Source organism: Canis lupus, chromosome 14, assembly GCF_003254725.2.
Source record: "Canis lupus dingo isolate Sandy chromosome 14, ASM325472v2, whole genome shotgun sequence".
Lineage (NCBI taxonomy): Eukaryota > Metazoa > Chordata > Mammalia > Carnivora > Canidae > Canis > Canis lupus.
The window spans coordinates 43,712,708-43,736,364 of NC_064256.1; the positions used below are offsets into that span (position 1 = coordinate 43,712,708).

A 23,657-nucleotide genomic window follows, 5' to 3' on the forward strand; every position below is an offset into this window, starting at 1 on the left:
TTGGAAAATCCTATGGGAAACATTTAACAGACTAGCAAAATATAGCAACTTGGAAATAAACTGCACAAAAATATATATGAATTAGATAACCCAAATTTAAAAAATGAATATACAGAAGATGCTTAAGTTCAGAGACTGCTACATCTCTAAATGAGATCATTCAGTATTATAAAGATAACGATTAAACACAATGCTATTTAGAACCCCAGTTTGGAATTTGAGAAAGGGTTTCTGAAGTTCAACTGGAAGATAAGTGGGTAAAAGTAGCAAAGAACAAAAGTAATAAAGAAGAGCAATTAGGAGAAACCAGTAATGTCAGTTTTTTAAATATATTAAAAGTTATATATCTTAAAACTTTACTATACCTTGCAGGAATAATCCAAAAGAGACTAAAATATGACAAGCATTTTTAGACTTAAAGACTTAATGTGAAAGAGAGTCACACATACATGTAAGACTAAGTGTTGCTGTTGCAAAGATTGGTTGATAATGTCTCAATTAAATTTAGTTTCTCATTTCATGCTATATATGATTCAAGACGGAGGAAAGATTACAGATAAAAGAAGCAAAGCATAGGAGAACCAGGAGAAAGTATAGATATTTTGTTTGCTTTAAAATTAAGTTATTCTTTTTTTAAGAGTTTTTAGGGTTTTAGAGTTACAGAAGAACTGCATAGAAACTGCAGTGTTCTCAAACACCCCGTCCCCCTTCCCCTCACAGGTCCTCCTATTAGCACCTCTTACGTTGATGTGGTGCATTTGTCATCACTGAGGAACCAATGCTGACACATTATTATTAACTAAAATCCATAGTTTATGGATTCCCTCTATGGAACCCCACAAAGGGTTCCCTCTTTGTGTTGTGTAGTTGTCAGGATTTTGACAAATAGATAATGTCATGTGTCCACCAATACAGTATCGTACAGGTAGTTCCACAAAAAACCTCCTTGCTCCACCTATTCATCCTCCTTCCCTTCCCTTGAGCCTGTAGAAACCATCAAATTTTTTTTGCTACCTATACTTTTTGCCTTTTTCAGAGTGTCATACTGTGGGAATGATTCATTATGCTGCCTTTGCACCCTGGCTTCTTTTACTTAGCAACATGCATTTAAATTTCTCCTGTGTCTTTTCATGGTTTAAGAACTCATTTCTTTTTATCATACAATAATGTTCCATTGTATGGATGCACCATAGTTTATTTACCTGCTCATGTATTGAAGGACTAAATACTTTTCAAGAAAGTTCGGTAATACTCATTAAACAAAACATTTATTGAGAGCCTACCATGAACCAAGTCTTCTTTTAGAATCCTGGGGTGTAGCAATGAGCAAAATATACAACAATCTTTGCTCTTGAGAAGATTGCATGCAAGTAGGAGAAGACAGACACACAGAAAATGAATAATAAAAACAATGAATAAGTAAATTTTAAAGTATACAAGAAGGTGGTAATTGCTATGGCAAAGTAGAAGGCAGAGGTGGGCAAAGGGAGTGGGAGTGTGGGGGCTGGTGAAGTTAGGCTGCAGATGGGAATTCTGTATCAGGTGGTTATTGCCCCATGAGAAGGTGATGCTTTCACCCAGATTTGGTGGAGAACAGATGGCCTGGAAGTGTAAAATTTTACAGTTTACTACCAATAAAAAAGGCAAATTCAAACAATGTTATAATATCCCACTTATTAAATTAGCATAAACTTTTAAAAATGTAAGTTTGGTGATGGTACATGGAAATTTCACTTGATAGGAGAAAGAATTAACTGCTATAATTGTTCTTGAAGGCAATGGGGTAATACGGAATAAGGAACCTTAACAACGTTTAAACAGTCTCTCTCTCTCAAAAAAGGGTGGGGGGGGGGAGGTGGGCTCCTGGGTGGCTCAGTCAGTTAAGTGTCCAATTCTTTTTAAAAAAAATTTTTTTTTTAATTTTTATTTATTTATGATAGTCACAGAGAGAGAGAGAGAGAGAGGTAGAGACACAGGCAGAGGGAGAAGCAAGCTCCATGCACCGGGAGCCCGACGTGGGATTTGATCCCGGGTCTCCAAGATCGCGCCCTGGGCCAAAGGCAGGCGCTAAACTGCTGCGCCACCCAGGGATCCCTAAGTGTCCAATTCTTGATTTTGGCTCAGGTAATGATCTCAGGGTCCTGGGATCATGCCCAGTTTTGGGTTCTGTGCTGGTCCTGAAGCCTGCTTAAGGTTCTCTCTCTCTCTCTCTCTCTTTCTCTCTGTTCCTCTGTCTCTCTCCCTCCACCTCCCTCTCTCTCTAAAAACAAACAAACAAACAAACAAACAAACAATATTTAAACAATCATTCCACATCCATAAAGGCATAGCTAAAAAGTGATCAGGAATGTCAACAAAGTTTGTGAAAAAGTGTTTAATTGTAGTTTTAAAATTCAGAAATAGCATCTATTTTCTATAATGGGAACACATTAGAAATGATTATGGTACCTTCAATTAATGTAATGCTATGCAATTTTTAAAAATGATGAAGTCATTTTTGAAGAATATTTAATGATTTGGGAAAGTGCTTATGCACAGAAAATGTTCCAAAAGAAATATACCAAATGTTAACAGTAGTTATGAACCTCGGGTGGTGGGATTATGGATGCTTAAAAAATAACTTCTTTTTGATGTGAATGTATAATGCATCATAAAACTCATGTATAATACATATGTATTATAAAACACATTATTAAAAATGAAAAGTACAGAAAAGTAAAAAGAAAACAAAAGTGGTTTTGGCTTATTCCTCTCAACTCTCTCCCTTCTTTTACTTTCTTCTTCCTGATTAGCTATTATTTTTCTTTTTTCTTTGCTCCTCCTTGTGCCTCTCTCTCCTCACTTCTTTCTCCTGCTCCACTATCTCCTGCTTCTTCTGCTGATACTCATGAGTCAAAGGGCATCCAAATACATTATGCATGGCCAGATGGCACTCCAGAAGGTCATCTATAATCCCACTCTTTCCTCATCCTCACCAGCACTTTTTAAAAAAGATTTATTTATTTGAGAGAGAGAGAAGAAGAAGAAGAAGAAGAAGAAGAAGAAGAAGAAGAAGAAGAAGAAGAAGAAGAAGAAGAAGAGGAAGAAGAGCCAGAGGCAGAGGGAGAGAGAACCTCAAGCAGACTCCCCTCTGAGCACAGAGCCCAATGTGGGGCTCAATCCCAGGATACTGAGATTGATCACCACCTGATCAAGCCAATCTTGATTTTATGGAGCCAAAATCAAGAGTCAGGTGCTTAGCTGACTGAGCCACCCAGGCACCCCAGCACTTTCTAGTATATAATCAAACTTTCCTATTTTTGCTATTTGGACAGATGAAGCATAGTGTCTTGTTTTGAATTGCATCTCTGTGGTTTCCAGTGTGGCTGAACTTCTTTTCATGTTATTAGTCACTTAGGTTTCCTCTTGCAATGTATTCAGTTTATACATCTTTTGCCCACTTTCTGGTTGAGCAGTTTGTTTGTTTGTTCATTCATTCATTCATTCACTCACTCATTCATTCATTCATCCGTCCTTGCTCTTCTGGATGGTAATCCCTTTGTCAGTTTACCATCTTTCAACGTCTGCTCTTCCTGTTAACTGTGCTGTGCTGTGCTGTCTTCTAGAGACAAAACTCTTGAACTTTGATCCATCGTTTTTCTTTAATTGACTCACCAGTATTTCCATGTAGAGCATCACTTAGATCTTGAGTTAGATCTCTGTTTTGAGTTTCTGTATCCATCATTTCTCTTTCTTCCCATTTCCATTTTTGTCTTTTTCCTCTTTATTCCATAACGAATTCTCAAGTTGGCCCTCCACATTACGTATTCAGTCTGTCAATGCCAACTCTGCTATTTCTACTTTCTGAAATTTTTGGTTTCCTTACGGCATTTTCGACTTCAATAAACCCTGCTTTCTTCTCATCTTATCACTTGCAGGTCTATTCCCTCGCTACCCTTCTTCCATCGCATTTCATCATCTTGTGAAACACAAACAACTTATAACTTTTTCTTTTACTTCCTTGACCTAAAATATCTAGAAGTTTCCTTTTTCTGAGTACTCCAGTAGGTGATACCCTTCCCTTCACCCTCCTGCTTTGAATGTTGCTCCATCCTCACCTGGGAAGCCCGAGGGTGAGCCCCAGCCCCTGTGCTCTGACCACTTCTGCAGAGGCTGAGTCTCTTTCCTAGAGTCACAGATGGTAGGTAGGTTGGTGAGCCCAGCGCCTCACACATTTCCTGTCTAGTTTTGCTCCCTCAGACAGAAATGGGATCCACTCCTACGTCCATCGCTGGCTCTCCAGCACATGGAACAGATGGACCACATGGAAAACTATAGCCCTGGTTTTCACTGCTTCTATTTCTATCTACTCCCAGGCCCATAGTGTTTATTTATGGAGACTACTATGCTGGTAACCCACAACCCAAGTCTTGCCCAGGTGTTTTCTGAAGAGTTGAAGTCTCTGGATGTAGATAGGGGTGAGGTGGGAGTGACTGAAATGAGAAATTACCATCTGGCTGTCCTAAAAAAAAACAAAAAAAACAAAAACAACAACAAAACATGAGCTCAGTGAGTGATTAGCCGGCTGGTTTTCTGGTAGGTGCAGTTCATGTGTTTCTCAACAAAGCATCATGCAGTGGAGGAGAAACAAAGGATTTTTCTCTCTTCTTTGAGTTTCTTTCAGGATTTTTTTCTTCCCTTTAGAAGTAAAGCACATGGTGTCCCCCTCCCCTCCATGGCTCAGTGCTTATGAGTCTGGTTATAGTTATAGTTATCTGGTAATAAAGCCGAGTTCTCCTAGATTCTGGAAATAAGTTCATTGTTCTAGTTTTCACTGGTGTTATACATGGTCTGTCAGCTTTGTGTGTCTTCAGACAGTTTTTAATGAGACAATGAGAAAGGCCAGGTGTCACTTAAAGCTGATCCATTTATTTAAGAAGCCACAGTTTCATTTCTTGCCCTGGAGAGGTAGGGACTTCTGCTTAGAAAGTTCTTCTAAAGACACCTGCAGGCCTGACCAGTTCTCAGATAATAACAGACTTGAATGTTTTAAGTATTTGGGCAAGGAATTTTCCACAAAAGAGAAACATTTGCCTGAACGATTCTAAAGTCTGGTATGATTAATGCCCACTTCCACCATATAAAAAGTTATAATATGGCTTCTCCTAAAGGTATGAAATTGAGGTAAAGATATATCAAATTGGATCTGATGAATCCATTCTAGTAGATGATAATACAAAAATCTGGTTTATGGAAATAGAGTGTGAGAGGGTGGCAAAGAATGTTACAAATGAGAGAAATTATACATCGTGAGTACCAGGTAGTTTAGCATGTTGTTCTGTGGATGGACTTCTTTGGTATCATTGCTCTTTCTTTATTTGAGGCCCAAAGGCCAAAGTGGTATTAAGTGGTCTTTATTTCAACACAAGGACTGTACCAGTTGTGTGTAAGTTTGCCAAGTAAAATGGAGCAAGCCTCAGTTGAATTTGAATTTCAGATAAACAATACTTAAATTTTCATATGAGTATGTTCCAAATATACAGGATTTGCAAAAGGTGGTGTCTGAACATTTTAAGTGGCACCTCGAATATATAAGAGTAGTAGCTAAGGAGGCCAGGTGATAGGATTTTGGAAACATTTGCTAGAGTTTAGTATCATTCCCATTGTCTCCCATCCCCATGGGGGAGGGAAAGGTGTGTTTCCTTCTGCAGACACCCCCTGAGAAAGAGCTGAAGAACTTGAAGCCTGGGACAGAGGGAGCTGGTGGTGTCAGGTGCCTGGAAGACTCAAGTTAAAGATGGCAGGAGCCATCTGCCTGGCAGTGACCAAGAGAAGAGGGTGCCATTGAAAGCAAGCTGTGCCTCTTCTGGGGCATAGTACCCACAGATTAATCGCAGGTCCCAAAGCAGAGACTGGGCCTGCAGGTTGTTTTAAAATGAACTCCACTAAGGAGGGCTTCCTTCCAGATGAAGACACTGGCAGAAAGAACCCCACCGACGTAAGCACTGAGGAGGTTGCCATGAGTGGCCGCTTGGAGGAAGACTGAGGGAGGTAGATGCTGATGTTCCTGGAGAAGAACTTTCTGCAGGATTTGTGAAAGTGCCCCAAAAGAACCATATGATGGCCAGGGAACACCAATGGAGATCACCTATTCCTTCATTTCTTCATTCTCAAAGATCTGTACTGCATGCTAGGCATGCATTGTTCTTAGTGCTTAGGATACATCAGAGAACATGGTGGACACAGAAACTCACTCTTAAGGAGGAAAGGGGTGGCATACGGTGACCTAAACCTGATAAATACAAACAGTATAGAGTATGCTAGAATGTAGGAATTGCTATGCTATTGTTTTAGAGCAGAGTAAGGGCTTTGGGAGTGCCACGGGAGAGGGTGCAGGTATTAATTAGGGAGGTAGGTACTGATTGGTGTCGAGGCTCCTCATGAAAGGCTGCATGCATTATCTGTTATGATATGTCAAGTGGACATGCATCTAGTTCATTTATAATCATCAAGAATAAATTCATGCAAAAAAAAAAAGAATAAATTCATGCATATTGGTCATATGTCATTCAAAAATATCTTTCAGTTGGTCAAAGAGAACACAGTATTAGTAAATAGCAAAACTCCCCAGTCAGCACTGTCATTTGTTACAGAGAAAGCTAATGGAGAATATTTAAAAAAAAAAAAAAAAGCTGGGGAAAGTGTTAATATTAGCCTTTCCCCTTTTGCTCCCTTCCCTACCTGGCTCCTGGCTAAGATGGTGTTAGCAGGCGAGGAAGGAGCGGGAAACTAAAGGAAACAGAAGAGAAACAAATCCAGGGAGGAAAGAATGGCCCAGAAACCAGAAAAGGGAAAGAGGGTAGCAATGGAACAAGCCCAAGTTTCAAAAGGCAGGTTTGGGCGAGAGTTTAAAAGAGATTTAAACAGGGAAAAGAATATATTTAAAGTACTTAAACAGCCTTTCAATTATTTTAGTTTGTTAAAACAGGGCATCCCTAGGTATGATTCCATGCCAAGGCTGACTTCAAAGTTAGGAAGCCAACTTAGTTCGGGTTCCTAGCAGCATGGTTTGAAGGAGTTGAAGATCACCGGGGAATGTGTAGATGAAAAGTGCTACTTACCAGGAACAGTTATGGACTGAGTTTACATGCAGCAATATGGGTAGGTTTCAAAATATGGTAGGTTTCTATGGGGACATAGAAATGGGAACTGATTAATAGCATAACGCCATGAATATAATTTAAAATACACGCACACACAAAACAACTCTTCTATATGGTGTCTACACAGACATATTGAATGTAGATATAAAGGCTAAGAAATATAATAGAGTAATTGGCAAGGGAAGGAGGGGAATTAAGAGTGAAGATGGGGAGAAAACAGGACCAGACAGCTACTGGCATTGTCCTATATCAGAACTTGTGGGAAGCATCCTGTATCATCTCTTGGTAGGTATGGCCATTGCCTGCACTGTTCTGAGGCTTGGGCACTTTGCAAGTTTACACTGCCTGTTCTTTATATGAATGAATCTAGGGTGCCCTTATATATCCCATGTATCAGGGAAAGAGCAGTAAAGTCTCTGGGTTGCCAGAGCAATTCTCTGGAAGCAGTAGGGTAAGCCCAGGAATGTGCTAATAACAGCATAAGTGGGGTGCATTAAATTCAGATATTTAATCCTGGCTGTCAGATGGGCACCCCTTTTCCTGGTGATCAAGGGAGAGGCCACAGAGTAGATCCGAGGGGCTTTGGGAAGCATTGACAGCAACTGATGAAAGCTTCAGGTGTCTCCTGACCATCTTCCTAAGATAGGTTTGTGGCTTCCCAAGAATGGGCCCCAGCTGGGGTTCATGCAGTAGGCTATGGGTACCATGGCAAGCATAGAAGACCATCTGGTTCCACCCTGTGGGGGACAAGGCCTGGGGAGCAGCCTTTCCTCTGAGGCAGGTAAGCTTTGGGTCTAGGTCTCTTTCCCACATCTTACATCTTCTTTACAACTGGTTGGCAGTGGTAATGAGATGGAGAAGCCATCCTCCTACCTTCTTGCTGACTTCTCATTGAGCCAGCATGCTGCTAACTTTCTTGCCAGCTCAGACTTGCGCTTAATCCTACCAGCTTCTCCTAATGGTACATGGGAAACCTAGAAAGAGACAGAAACTGTTTGTCTTTTGCCCACCACTGGAAGATCAAATACTGTGTGGCTTATATAATAGCAATTATTTTACTATATATTATGTTTTAAATTGGTTTGCATCCTTAGGAAAGAAAGCACACTTGGAATATTTCAGTATGGATCATTCTATTTTCCAAAGGTAATATATTTTCTCATTTCAATCTAGAACTTGGGAAAGTTCACTCATTAAACAATATCAACAGAATACCTATCTTGTGTTATGACCTGATGTTTAAATGCTCCCCTAGGCTTACACAGATAAGTCATGGTTTCTACCTCCATGAACTTATCTACAGCCTACCAGGGAGACCATTATAATATGTTAGGACAATCGCTATCGTGGCGGTCTGGACAGTAGCATAGGTAAAAATGTTCTTGGAGAGTCAAGATAAACTTTACAGAGGAGAAATCTTCAGTGAAGTCTCAAGGGATGATTGGATAAGATGATGAGGGCAGGGAAGAAGGGCTGTGAATGGGTTCTTGACAGACAGAATGGCCATCTCTGTTTCCGGACACCAGACGAAGCAAGAGTGAGAAGCTGAAAGGGGGTTTCCATCCTGGCTCTCGGCACAAAATTTGCAAATCACTTAGGTCTTTGAGGAACTTTGGTTGAGGAATCTTTACAGATCAGCGATTCCCACAGACCTCAGTAGAGCTTTCTGTTTGTTTCAGAAAGAAGCGTGGATTTGAGAATCAGTGTGCATTGCAAAAGCTCCAACTAATGTATCACAATTATAAAAACACCTGTTCTATATATGGCAATATTTTTGTTGTTGTTAATCCACTAGGCTGAGCACATCAAAACTAACTTCTTCATTAAAAAAAAAATTTAATGAGTAAATGATAATCCTAGCTTCTATCTTTTCCCCCTGAAATTCAAAAACCTGTTTAAAAACCATGAATTTTTGAGTTCCAAAAAAGTCTCACAGTGAGCATTGGCACAAACTACTTTTTATAGAAGCACCATTTTCTTCAAAGATTGCAGTTGATTATGAACAATAAGTAAGTTTAGATTTGACCTCAAGGATTCCAGTTCCTTAACAATATAGCTAAGAGATTATCACATCTCAGTACATAAAGACTTTATTTTACTTTGACTTTTTTAATTAAATATTTTAGTATATTATGAACGATATTAAGAACAGAGTTATAATAGACATTATATATTATTAACATTTATATTTATAATTATATAGTCAATTATTTATATCCCAGATATCATAATTATACAGCTCAATGCATCTTAACAGTGTGTATGCATGTGTGTTAGCAACACTTGGATCAGGAAATAGAATACTATAGATACCCAGGAAGCCTCTGTGAGCAGATCTCCCAATCACGACTGCTCTTTCTTCCATGACTCTCTGTATCAGTTAGATCTTCTGTGTAACCTACCACTCCAAAATTTAGTGGCTTAAGACAATAGTCATTTTATAATTCTGTGGGTGGCAGCTTCGGCTCAGCTCAGCAGAAAATTTCTGTTGATCTGGATGGAGGTTCAGCTAATCTTGGGGTGAGAACTTGCTCCTGTAGGTGTCTGCTAGACTGCCTGGCTTCCAGCTGACTTCTCAATGGGATGTCAAGGTTCTCCTCCATGTAATCCCTCCCAGGCTTATTCTTCTAGTGACAGGATTGTAACAGGAGCAAGAATAGAAGTTGCAAGGCTTCTTAAGGCGTAGGCTCAACTGATACATCCATTGGTCAGATTGTGTTTGTCAAAGCAAGTCAGGAGGCCCGCCTAGTTTCAAGGGGTGAGACTCCACTTCTAAGCAAGGCCTTCAACATATTGTGGCTATTTTTATAGTCAACCACAATCACCAGTAATTAGTTTTTGCATTTTGTGTGAATGAAACTGTACTTTTTTATTAAAAGATTTTATTTATTTATTCATGAAAGACACAGAAAGAGAGACAGAGAGACAGAGAGACTGGTAGAGACAGAGACAGAGACAGAGGGAGAAGCAGGCTCCACACAGGGAATCTGACATGGGACTCGATCCCAGGACTCCAGGATCACCCCCTGGGCCTAAGGCAGGTACCAAACCGCTGAGCCACCCAGGGATCCCATGAAACTGTACTTTATGTACTACCTTTTTGGGGGTCTGTTTTATCATTTGACATGATGACAAAAACGTTACATTGCTACTATTCACAATAGTCAAAATAGTACCAATATAACACTTTTATCTCTGTCTTTTGGTGAACATGCATACGTGTATCTGTTTGGTATAAAATCTAGAAATGAAATTTCTAGGTTAGAGTGTAAGTAACATATTTAACTTTAGCAAATACGGCCAGTTTTCCAATGTGATTGTAACACTTCACTCTGCCACCAGCAATTTATAAGAATTCCAGTTGTTATCCATCCTTGCCTAAACTTGGTTATTACTTAATATCAGTGTTTTTAATTTGAGCCATTCTAAAAGGTGTGTACTTATGCTTCATTGCTGTATTTACATTTCCTGGCTGAACAATGACATGGAGTTTCTTTTCACGTGCTTACTGGCTGTTTGGATATCCTCTTTGGTGAAGTCCCTATTCAGGACCTTGGCCTGTTTTTCTATCCAGTGATTTGTAATGCCTGGTCTTTCTCTGCTTTCATCTAACTCCTAGCATGTGGTCTTAAGGGATCCCAAATAAAAACTTGGGGAATTTATCATTGTTTCTCTTTCTTGGCCCTGAAAATCATTAAAAAAAAAACTCCCCTTCATCATGAAACTGCCAAAAGCTCTATACTTCTTGGCTGCCACTTTGTAAGGCTTCTCTTAGCCCAAGCAAAGCAGTGAGGCATCAATGAATGCCTCAAGGGGAAAGCTGCACACAGTCCCACTGTGTCTCTGTGTCTCTGCCTCCCTTCTCCTAGTCCCTAAAGCCCCAGGGCATCTTAGCATCCTTAACTCCACTTTTATTCTTACCAGATCTTAAGGTTGCTGAAAGCTCCCCTGAGTTTCCTTGTTTTTCAGTAACCTCTCTTGGCTCATTTCCTAGATTCTTTTCCTATACCTCATGCAGGATGGCAGACGACTCGAGGCTTCTTGGTTTCCCTTCTATCCAGGAGTTTGGCCTTTCCCCTGCTGGTCACATTGGTACCTCTCTTCTGTTTTCAAATTTTTAAAAATCTAGCTATTTTTGTTGTTCTTAGTGAGAGATTTGGTCTGCTAGACAGTAATCCTCAATTACCTAAAGTGGAATGAATGCCCTTTTTTTTTTACTTGTCCAGCTACGTAGTACAGCATTGTATGGATATCCTAAAATGTCTTTATATAGTTCCACTTGTGGATACTTGGTTTGTTTTCTATATCTGTTACTGCAAACGATAAAGCAGTGCGTAACTTTATATTCACACATGTGCAAACTTATATTATAAAAAATTCCTAGAATGGAATTACTTGGTCAAAGGGAATATGCATTTGTATTTTGATAGACATTGACATATGATTCTTTGTAGACCTTTACCAAACATGTGATGAGCATGCTTATTTTTTTAAATTTTTATTTATTTATTCATGAGAGACACACAGAGAGAGGCAGAGAGAGAAGTAGGCTTCCTGTGGGGAGCCCAAGGTGGACTTGATCCCAGGACCCCAGGATCATAACCTGAGCCAAAGGCAGACCCTCAACCACTGAGCCACCCAGGCATCCTGAGCATGCCTATTTTTTCACAGCTAACAACGTGATGCGTTATCTTCATTGTGGTATCCAGTAGCTAAAAATAATGATAAATCCAGTAGCTAAAAATAATGATAGCTCGTGAAATAATAGTATCTCATTATACTTTTAATTTGCATGACTCATTGTAGGAGAGATCGAACATCTTTTCAGATGATTAAAGCCTCAAGTTAGCAAACTTCTCTATAGTTTTTGTGATGATCAACATTTCCCAGAGTATCTTCCATTAAATTCACATAAATTTTTCTGGGATTAAAACACACACACACACACACACACACAAATCACTGTATCTTATGCTTCCCCCTTTTGGCAATTCATAATTCATTATAAAAGCCTCTGATAAAATCAACCAATTTAACTTTTCTTATGGTGGCATAATATATATATCATTTATTTTAACCAATAGTAAGTGTACTATTCCGTGGCATTAACTATATTCAAAATGTTGTGTAACCATTTCTATTATCTATACCCCAAATCTGTTCATCATCTCCAACAAAAATTCTGTGCCCTTTAACAATACCTCCCTCTCTCTCACCTCCTCCCACCCCTTGGTAACCTTTTTTTACTTCCTTTCTCTCTGAATGCATATTTTCTAATTATTTCATATAAGTGAAATCATATATTTGTCTTTCAGTGTCTGACTTATTTCATCAAGCATAATGTTTTCAAGGTCCATCTGTGTTGTAGCATATACAAAATTTCATCCCTTTTTATGGCTGAATAATATTCCATGTTATTTTTGTTTATCCATTAATCCACTCACTTTAATTATTTCCCCCTTTTGGCTATTGTGAATAGTACTTTGAACATAAGTGTACAGATTTATCCATATTTTTGCTTTCAGTTCTTTTGGATTTATACCTAGGAGTGGAACTGGTGGGCCATATGGTAGTTCTATGTTTAACTTGTCAAGAAACTGCCAAACTGTTTTCCACAGTGGTTGCACCATTTTACATTCCTACCAGTTGCGTACGAAATGGGAATCTCTTCATGTCAGGGCCTCACCAACACTTGTTCTTTATTTTTTCTTTCTTGAATATAGCCATCCAACAACCAGGTGTGAAATACTACCTTGTTGTGGTTTTAACTTGCATTCCTCTAATGATTAGTAATCTATTCAGACTGCTACAACAAAATGCCATAGGCTGGGTGGCTTATAAATGGCAGAAATTTGTTTCTCACAGCTCTGAAGGCTCTAAGACTAAGATCAGGGTGCCAGCATGGTTGGGTTAGGGGCCTCTTCCAGGTTGCAGACTCCCATGGCAGAAGGGGCTAAGGGGCTCCGTGGGATCTCCTATATGAAAGTGTTAACTTCATTCATTAAGGCTCCAGCCTTGTGACCTAAGCACCTTTGAACTGCTCCACCACATAATACCATCATATCGGGCACTAGGATTTCAACATATGAGTATTAGGGGAACACAAACATTCAGACCATAGCAATTAGTGATGTTAAACATTTCTTCATGTGATTATTGGACATTTGCACACCTTCTTTGGAGAAATGTCTTTTCAAGTCCTTCACCCATTTTTTATTTGGGTTGTTTTATTGTTGAGTTGTGGGAGTTTTAAAAAAAATGTATTCTGGTATTAATCCCTTATTAGATACGTGATTTGTAAATATTTTCTCCCATTTACTAAACTGTCTTTTAGTATCTTTGGATGCATAAATGTTTCTAATTTTGATGAAGCCCAATTTATGTATATATTCTTTTATTACCAGCGTTTTTGTTACCAAGCCCATGAAGTTGTTACCAAATTCAATGTTATAAAGATTTTCCCAGTGTTTTCTTCTAATAGCTTTATAGTTTTGGCTATTTGGTTAGGGTCTTTGATACATTTTGAGTTCATTTTTGTATATGGTAGATATACATTTTGTATGTGGATATCCAGTCTTCTCAGCCATTCTCAGTGTAACCTTCAGAGCTGTGCAAACATAACAAGGCACACTTCATGAATATTCAGAATCTTAATAAATCACTCAGATTTCTAAACTCCATTTTGGAAGATCAGACCACGCCATAGTGGTTTTTTTTTTTTTTTTGTAGTAGTTGTTTTAATTTGTATACTGTGTCCAAAGTTTGTTTGTTGAAAAACAGTCCCTTACCTATTGAATGGTCTTAGTGCCCTTGTCAAAAATCAATTGACCATTTACATGAGAGTTTATTTCTGGGCTTTCTATTTTATTCCATTAGTCTATATGTGTGTTGTATGCTAGGACCCCATACTGTTAAGTACCACAGTTTCCAAGTAAGTTTTGAAGCTAAAAGTGTGAATCCCCCAGCTTTTCTCTTTCAGATTGTTCTGGTTCTTTAGGGTCTCTTGCAGTTCTACCTGAATTTGAGGAGCTTTTCCACTTCTGGGGAAAAAAGATTTATTTATTTTAGAAATAGAGAGCATGAGCAGGAGGGGTAGAGGGAGAGGGAAAGAGAATCTCAAGCAGATTCTTTGCTGAGTGTGGAGCCTGATGTGGGGTTAGATCTCATGACCCTGAGATCACAACCTGAGCCAAAACTGAAAGTGGAACACTCAATGGACTGAGCCACTCATGTGCCCCAAAGCTGTTTTGGAATTTTGATTATGATTACCCTGAATCTGTAAATCATTTTGGGTATTCATGAACTTTTAACAATATGAAGTCTTCCTACACATGAACATGAGATGTCTTTCTGTTTACTTAGGTCTTCTTTATTTTTTTTCAGCAATGTTTTATGGTTTTCACCATAGAAGTTTTTTCACTTTTATGGTTAGTGTCATTCCTAAGTATTTAATTATTTTAGATGCTGTTACAAGTGGAATTGTCTTCCTCATTTCCATTCTGGCTTGGTCATTGCTGGTCCTTAGGACCACAACTGGTTTTTGTGTTCCTTTACCCTGAAACTTTCCCCAAATTTGTATATTAGCTATCATAGCTAGCTGTCATGTGGCTTCTTTGGAATTTTTTGTATATAGGATGATCTCACCCATGAATAGAGACAGTATTACTTCTTCCTTTTCAATTTGGATGCCTTTGTTTCTCTTATTCTTCTAATGGCTCTGATTAGAGTTTCCAGTACAATGTTGAATAGCAGCAGTGAAAGCAAGCATTCTTGTTTTGTTTTAGATTTTATTTATTTATTCATGAGAGAAACAGAGAGAGAGAGGGGGGCAGAGACATAGGCATAGAGAGAACTTTGCTCCTTACAGAAAGCCTGATATGGGACTTGATCCCAGGACTCTGGGACCATGACCTGAGCCAAAGGCAGATACTCAACCACTGAGCCACCTAGGTGTCCGCATTCTTGTCTTATTCCTGATCTTAGGGGGAGAGATTTCAGTCTTTTACCACTGAGTAGGGTCCACTTAACTTTGTCTTAACTCAAGATTATTTAATGTATTTGGCTGAGGAGTAAGCTATTCATATTGGGAGACACTTTTATTGATAGAATAATACCTGTAATGAGTCTATAATATCTGACAATTACTCTGGTAAAAAACTCTGGTGCTCAGAGAGACACATGGCATTTAGATTTCAATTTTTTATTTCAACATTTTGACTCCACCATTTTGAGGAAGCCATCCTCTCTGCTTAATCAACTTCCTTGTATATTTCAGCTCACTTCACAAAATGAAGCAAAAAAATATACTTTTCTCAAGCAACTAAGCAAGATGTGGCTACTAATTAAAATGCAAAGAGTGAGTTGTATGTGGCACTGTTAATATAGGGAGGACCGTCACACACATGACTTGGTGCTCTGTGGTGTTGTATTGTTGGTGGTTGTAGGAACTCAGCAGGAACACTTAACAGCTGAAAGTTTTATAATTTGCCTTTTAGGGAAAAAGGTGTGAGGTTGATATGAAAACATTGGGTGTTTTCTCCTCTTGCCAAAAAAAATCTTGATTTTATCTTCTTCATTCCAATCACTCACTACTCATTAATTTTCACCAAGCACCCCATCTCCACATGCATGCTTTCTCTCAAAAAATCCCAAGTGAGACTCTGCCAAGACTCTATTCCCCATCTGAACACATTACCTCCCTTTACACATTACAGGTACCTCTGACAAAGGCCAGGAAATGAAATGCTGAATAAACAAATTGGCTGAAAAATCAGAGTTGTTGTAAAATTGGCAGCAGTAAGATAAGCAAGCAGCAGAAACTGGCAGTGGTTAGATCATCAAACAGTAGTGTCAAAATGGCTAGGCTCAAGCTGGTCTCATCAGAACTTCCCAGTCTTGCGGGCAAAACCAGATGAAGGGCACGTTTTGTAGGACTGAGTCATAAAACCAAAGTCACAGAAAGTCTCCTCCATTTCACGAATGTCTCAGTTTTCTCATGTCTCTGCAAAGTTCTATCTATACTTTTAATAGTACTACCTGGTTTTACATATAGTGAATGTAGAATAAAATGGTGGTTAGACAGTCACTGAAAGATTATCATCCCTTATGTCAAGCACTCCACAGCAGTCTTCTTGTTCCTCCTCAGATACACAGAGTCCTTCTCCTTAGTTTGGATTTTCTCTCTCCTAAAATGATCTTCCTCAAACATGCAGAGAGATTTTTTTTTTGTTTTTTGTTTTGTTTTGTTTTTTCCCCCTCATTGACTTTGGTCTCTACTCACATAGGCCTTCCCTAGTGCTCCTTTCTAAACTATCCCCAAATACTTTCTATCTCATTACCCTGCCTGGTTTTTCTTTCTGGGTCTTGATTTTTGGCACTCTGTTAAATGTTTATTATATATTTGTGTGTTATCTGTTGACTATTATCCGTTTCATGAGAGCAAGACTTTGTCTTGCCCACTGCTGTGTCACCAACATTTAAAATGATGCCTTGCACATAGGTTAAATACGTAGAAAATATTTTCTGAATGAACAAGCTAATAAATAAACTAAAGGGAAAGTCATTTAAGAAATAAAGAGAATGTATTTGCTCTGTGAAATGAAGTCTTGTCCACATATAGGTAGATCCTGCCCTCATATGGTATCATCAGGACTCTCTCTGCCCATCAGCTCTGCCCACCTCTCTGCTGGTTCTACTCTGGCAGACTCTTCCCTTCTGGTGGCCCCAGCACCCTATGGTTATATCGTGCAAAGTTACAAAATTCAGGGAGAAGGACATGCCAAGCCCCCAGTAGCACAGGCAGGATTTCAGGGCTCTAGGGCTCTCCTGAGCAATACCCCTGAACCAAATACTCTGACCAAGTTGTCAAAACATGGTAATTGTCCAGGTCTTGGTCACTTGTTTCCTCTTGGAGTCTGGAGTGGGATGTGTCCAATCAAGCCACCGGGATCAAGACTGGGAAAGGCAGCTCTCCAAAGAAAAATCAGGGTACTGATCCTAGAAGATGTGGAAAGGATACAGGAGTGTACTGTGCTCCTTCTGACTGAAAGAGAGAGAAAAATGAACAAATAAAAAGTTCTTTGCTGCTCAGTTACTGCTTAACTTCCGTTAAGTCCTCTCTCCCAGGAAACTAGTAGAAATAAAACAAAACCTTATTCCAAGTTAGGATCCTTGTCTTCTTTATGCTTTGTTGGCACCCCATAGGTGCTAACCAGAACAACCATGACACAGTAAGCTTTTAAAGATGCAAATGCTAAACACATGCTTGTGACTCAGGCACACGCAACTCTTAACTACTGCCTTTTCAAACATTCTTCTATGTTTTCAGGGACTAGTCAGGATCGTAGGGACAAACTGAATCTCCCACTCCCTGTCCTCTTCCCTGCTCTTTTCCTTCAAGGCACTTCTCGATTTCTAATACATTTTATGATTTATTTAATGTCTGAGTCCCTTCCATTTCACAGATTATAAATTCCAAGAGGACAGGGAGTTTTGTCCCTTTTTGTCCACTGGCCCATTCCCAGAGCCTAGAACTATGCCTGGCACGGAGGAAGCATTCCACAAATATTTGTCAAATAAATGAAAGGTGAGGGGTTAACGTCTGTGCTTTTTCTTTACTATCTCTCTGTATTCGATAGGTTACTATTTTTCCATCAGATATATTTTGTTCATTTTTCTCCTTCATATTCATTTCTTATAGTGTTTCTAGCTTCTATGTTGTTCAAAAGAACAGAACTGTTGCCTAAAGATGTGTTTGAATTATCTTCTTATATTGTTTGTAATTGAACCAACTTCATCAAAAAAGAAAAGAGAGAAGAAAAGAAATGGGTGCACACATAGTAGCCAAAAGCTAAGCACTGCAGTTTTAGGGCAGTTCTCACTGTGGTTTGTACCAGGGAAATGACCATTCCCTGGGATCAGAGGTTTTTTTTCTTAGTGCTTATCTGTCATTAACATAAATGTTTCCTGATCTACTTTGTCAGTTTAGTATTAGAGAAGGACAAAGAAAGGGGCGCCTGGGTGGCTCAATGGGTTAAGCAACTGACTATTTCAGCTCGGGTCCTGATCTCCAGGTGGTGAGATTGAGCCCCGGGTGTGGCTCTGTGCTGAGTGTAGATCCTGCTTAAGATTCTCTCTCTCCCACTCCCTCTGCCCTTGCCCCCTGCTTGTGCTCTCTCACTATCTCTAAGAAATACATACATATATACATACATGAGAAATAGATAAGGGGAAAGAAGAATGGGATTCATTTTTAACTTATAAAACTTAGGTATATAAAAAAAAAACTTAGGTATATAAATCAAATTTTTAAAAAATATGGCCAGTGACTAGTTGTACCTTTCTCAAAGATCCCAACATTTGAACTTGACAACCTAGTAGAATCTGCCCATCTTGCATATTTTTTGCTCTGCAGGCCCAAATTAGAAGTGGTGTTCCCTTTACCTTACTCTTTTTTTTCTAATTTATGACACTTTTTTTTTTTATCCTTCTGTAATCCCTTGTGTCTCTCTCTAAAAGCCTGGAATGCTGTATACTTTGCAACAAGGAAAGTTACATAGCATGCTTCATTTTTCTCTTTGTCATGGATGCCAGATTAGAATCACTGACTCGTGATTAGAGTTTGTTAATTTATACACAAGCACAATTGTAGTCTCCTTTTTTCTGTAATTTTAATTTTCTACTTCTATTTTACTTACTTTTTATTTTAATTTTGGCTATGTTATACTCAGGAGCTTTTATGGAAAGAAACAAGTTATAAATAAGCCAATTAAAATTTTAGGGTATGTTTATTTGCTGACCGCTGTAATATTGATTAAGGGTGGTGTGGAGAATTCAAGCAAAATAAGAGTAAGACTTCATATTATTCTTGAAGAGTTTATAGTAATATTTGTGAGTGGGATTAGTGTGGACCCAAGCAGGCTGGATATGTTCTGCATCATTCCCTGTTCTGGGATTGCAGAGGTCATGACGGCTGTTAGCTACTCAGAAAGTAGCTCACGATCTTTTCACATATGAGAAGCTCTTTCAAATGTCAAAAGATGCTGTAGACTGTATCACCCAGGATGGGCTATGCTGTGTGGTAACAACAACTTCAAAATGTCATTGACGTCAAACCACCAATTTTCTTTCTGGATCATACTACTATCCACTCTGAACCAACTGGGGCCTCTGATCATCCTAGTTACTCTGACAGCCAAGCTGATGGAGTGGCCATCACCCCTGATCACAGAAGCAGAGGGAAGAGCAGAACACTGGAAGGTCTCCCACTGACAATTAAAGCCTGGCTCAGAAGTGACAGTCATCACTTGTATTCACAACACATTCACCAGAACTAGTCATATGATACCTCCCAACTACAAGGGGGCCAAGATATACAACATTTGCATGGGCTCAGAAGGAGGAGAGAACCAGAAATATTGGGTAAATGACACTAATGACTATGCAGATATACCTACACAACGGCAGTTGTCAATTTTTAATATTTGTTGCTTGAGTAAATGCATAATGATAAAAAGTTGCTATGAATTTGAGTAAGACTTTAAAATTTTGTATTACATTAATATTAATATCTAAGTAAGTATAATAAGACTGAGACATTTTTATCTTAAGGCTAAGCCTAGGAAAAATTAGAGATAACACCAGGATTATTTCTGGGGAGTTCACTTTGGGCAAATAGCCTGATGATTATGTAAGGACAATGGTGGGAATGTGGAGGACAGGAGTGTTGGCTGGTGAGGAGGACACTAGTCTCCATAACACAGAGAAGTTTGAAGTTTGGGAGGCAGTGCAAGAGGATGAAAAGGAGAAAAAGGAGTGCAGGAAAGCAGGAGGGGGAGAGAGAATGAGAGAAAGAGAGACTGAGAGAGAGAGAGAGAGAGAGAGAGAGAAGACTAGCAAATAGGAAGAATTATTTGAACTCTGGAATGACCCTTCCTTGGACCTTTCTCCACCCCTCCACAGAATTCAATAGCTTAGTGAGCTCAGAAATGCTTGATATGAGTGGATTTTGGATGTGAACACTAGAGAAGGCGGTAGGTTTCAAACTGGGTTGAAGCAGTAAATATCTTCAACAGTAAGGATGCAAAAAAGACTGGATACTGTAAGCTGCTCAGAAATTTGCAGAAGTCTTGAAAAGGGCCTGGTCATAAACTATTGATTTCATGTCACTCTTGAATGTTCGGAGCTGACATTTTTGTTAACTCACACTATTATTAAGTAATACTATTTTAAAATTTCCTTAAATAATCAACCTGTACACTGACTTATTTAATGATATTTACTGATTACAAACAAGACAATAAATCATACAATAAGCAAGGTTCATGTCACCTCAGGAGGAGCAGACATTAAACAGACACATATGGAAATAAACTTATTATTCAGCCCACAACAATAACAATAACAATAATAGACTCCCTATGGATTGTAGGGCCTGTGGATTGAAAACTATAATTCCAGGAATTTAGGCTATTCTTTAACAAGCCTGACATGGGAAGAATGAAAGACCCCTACACCAAATTCAGTGCTTCTAGTTTTGAGAGCACTCTAAAGGATTTCTTAATTTCAGTGCCATAAACAATTCATACCAGATGGTTAGCCAGTATATTAAAGGGAAGAAATTACATTGGAGGAATGAAAGATAGTATGTCAATTAGAAAGAGACTTTAAAATAAATACTTAAAAAAATAGTTAAAGAGATCATGGGATGCATAAGGCAAATTTTAGATTATATGAAAAAAACAACAGGCAAGTTTGAATAAGAAACAGATGGAAATTCTAGAGACAAAAATATGGTCATTGAAAAAGAATTTAAAAATATTCAATAGCTAGATTCGAAAAGAGCTTACATACAGTTGAATGTGGACTTAGTGAAATGAAATATGGATCTGAGAAAATAAATCAAATGCAGCTCAGAAAGGAAACAAGAGGCTTAAATATGAAGGAGAAGGTAAGAGCCATGGAGAAATGAAAGGGTTCAATTTATAGAATAGTAGTTCCACAGGGCAACACTCCAGGACATAGGTTAGAGCCACAGTGAAATAAGTTATGACTGATAATGTTCCATAATTGAAGAAACACATGAGCTCTCAGAGTGAAGAAACATACAGAGTCCTAAAAAGGATAAGTAAAAACAAATTCTCATTGATTTGCATCACAGTCAAGCTGGAGAAAACCTAGGAAAATGAGAAAATTTTACAGGCTACCAGAGAGAAAAGGAGGTCTGTAAAGAAATCATCATCAGAATTATTGCAGACTTCTCATCAGCAACAATAGATGTTATAGGACAATAGAATAGCATCTCCGTTGTACCATGAGGAAACAGTTACAAGGAAATAACTGTTGGTGTAGAATTTCATGCTTATCTAAACTGTGGTCCCACAAAGTGAGAGCAAAATCAGATATTTTCAGTAGCTTACTAAGTGCATGCACTATCCGTGGACCCTCCTTTTATAGAATTATTAAAGATTACTCTTCAGCAAGAATGAAAATGAACCCAAAAGCAAGGTGTTGGGATGCAATCAACAATAATCTGAAGGAAAGGAAAGACTGAAAATACAGTTAAGTATAGAATATTTAAAATAGATTTTACTTATTTATTCATGAGAGACACAGAGAGGGAGAGAGAGGCAGACACAGGCAGAGGGAGAAACAGGCTCTATGCAGGGAGCCCAATGCGGGACTCGATCCTGGAACTCCAGGGTCATGCCCTGGGCCAAAGGCAGGCGCTAAACCACTGAGCCAACCAGGGATCCCCCTAAGTATAGAATTTAAGCAGTTTTTAAAACACAGAAGAAGTTGGCAGAAAGGCATTGATAAAGATAAAAGCTGAATATAATAAAATAGTAAACAAGGAACAGTGGAAAAGAAAAATAAAACAAAAAAATTTAAACTACAAAGGAAAGTAAAGTAAATATGTGACAGATTTTAAATCAGAAGAGGAAGAAGCAGGAGAAGAGGAGAAGACTCAAGCAAATAATCAAAACCAATCGGAAAGTTCATTAGATGAGTATCTGCCGTTAAAAGCCACATAGTGATCTAGGTTTCCAGGAATATAATGTTCCTAAATCACTTGACTATCCCCGGTTAGATGAAGGGATGGAAAACTTCCTAAACCATTTTCAGAAGCTCATGTAACAAAAATATTAAAATTTGATAAAAATAAATCTAACATGAACACTAGAGAGTGAATACACTTGTTAATATCAATGTTAGCAATTATAAATAAAGTATTTCCAAAGTGAATAGAGTAGTCTATCAAAATAATAATACATCATAGTTAGATAGGCTTTGTTCTAGAAGGAATAGCTTAATGTTAGGATCTCCATTCATTAAATCAATAGATCAAAGAAAACAACATATAATCATAACAATAGATGCTGTATATAACCATTTAAAATATTTAACACCTATCACTGATTTAAAAATCCAAGAAAACGGAAAATACTGGGAAACTTCTTTTACCTTGTGAAGAATATTTATTCAAAACAGTATCTCACAGTACATGGTGGCATTCCCATTAAAATCAAGATTAAGCAAAAATTCTTACTATTTCTACTATTAATGAGCATTTTTGTGAAGTATAGCCAATGCAATAGATATGAAACAGAAGTCAACAGAAGTCTTATAAGGGAAGATATGGAATAATCATTACTTATAGATGATGTGACCTTCTATCAAAAGCATTAATGAGACTGTTCTGAACTAATTTATTTAATAATGTACAAGCTAAAAAATTAAATAAAACAATTTTTCTCTATGCCATTGATCATCAGTAGAAAATACCTTGGAAAAATGGTTGTGCTTCAAATAGCGGAAATAAAAAGTACGTAGGGAAAGCACTAACACAGAATGTTTCATATCTATATGGGGAAAAAAAATCCCACCTGAATTGGATTTACTTCTCTGAGGTACATGAAGCAAGTAGGAAAGCCTTAATATTATAAGATGGAAAATCTCACTCAAATTAAGGTATATGTTTGCCACAACTTCAAATGAAAATCTATAAGATTTCTGGAAGTGACAGGTGGATCTGATTAATAAAATGCTATTTAAAATAGCATAAAAGAATAAATAAGTACTGGCTGTCAATAGTATTTTGGTGGTATGCAGTAATATACAATATCTCACTAATCCTCTTGAAATTTTAGGTTTAAACTTAGACCTAGAAAGGTTGATTAATTTTCAAAGGGCCACACCACTGGGTGGAATTGGTACTCCAACATGGGTCTGAAGGTCTTACTTCAGAAACTGAGATTTTTAATATCCATGTTATATATTACAAGTGCAACAGCCATTTAAATTTCTTGTATTACAAAACATGTCTAGAGCTTATTTGAGGAAGAAGCAGTTTCCACTATGTTACTCACATTCCATTTAAAGCCTATTCAAAAAGGGATACTCAAAGTCTTTCTTTACCTACGCTTAAAATAGTAGTCTATGGAAAGCTGTTCAGGATATATGGTTAAGTGAAAAAAACAAAACAAAATAAAACACACATTGCAAAGCAGAATGATC

At 38.2% G+C, this 23,657-nt stretch overlaps 1 long non-coding RNA gene across 1 annotated transcript in view; it reads right to left on the minus strand.

Annotated features, from left to right (window-relative positions):
- Positions 1 to 1,400: 1,400 nt before the first annotated feature.
- LOC112670677 (uncharacterized) overlaps positions 1,401 to 23,657 on the minus strand; it is a 43,507-nt gene continuing 21,250 nt past the window's right edge. Inside the window, exons 5-7 of the long non-coding RNA XR_007402082.1 lie at positions 8,016 to 8,116; positions 7,101 to 7,165; positions 1,401 to 1,602 (exon numbers count right to left, since the gene is read on the minus strand). This is a non-coding gene — a long non-coding RNA (uncharacterized LOC112670677). The remainder of the gene's footprint in view (positions 1,603 to 7,100; positions 7,166 to 8,015; positions 8,117 to 23,657) is intronic.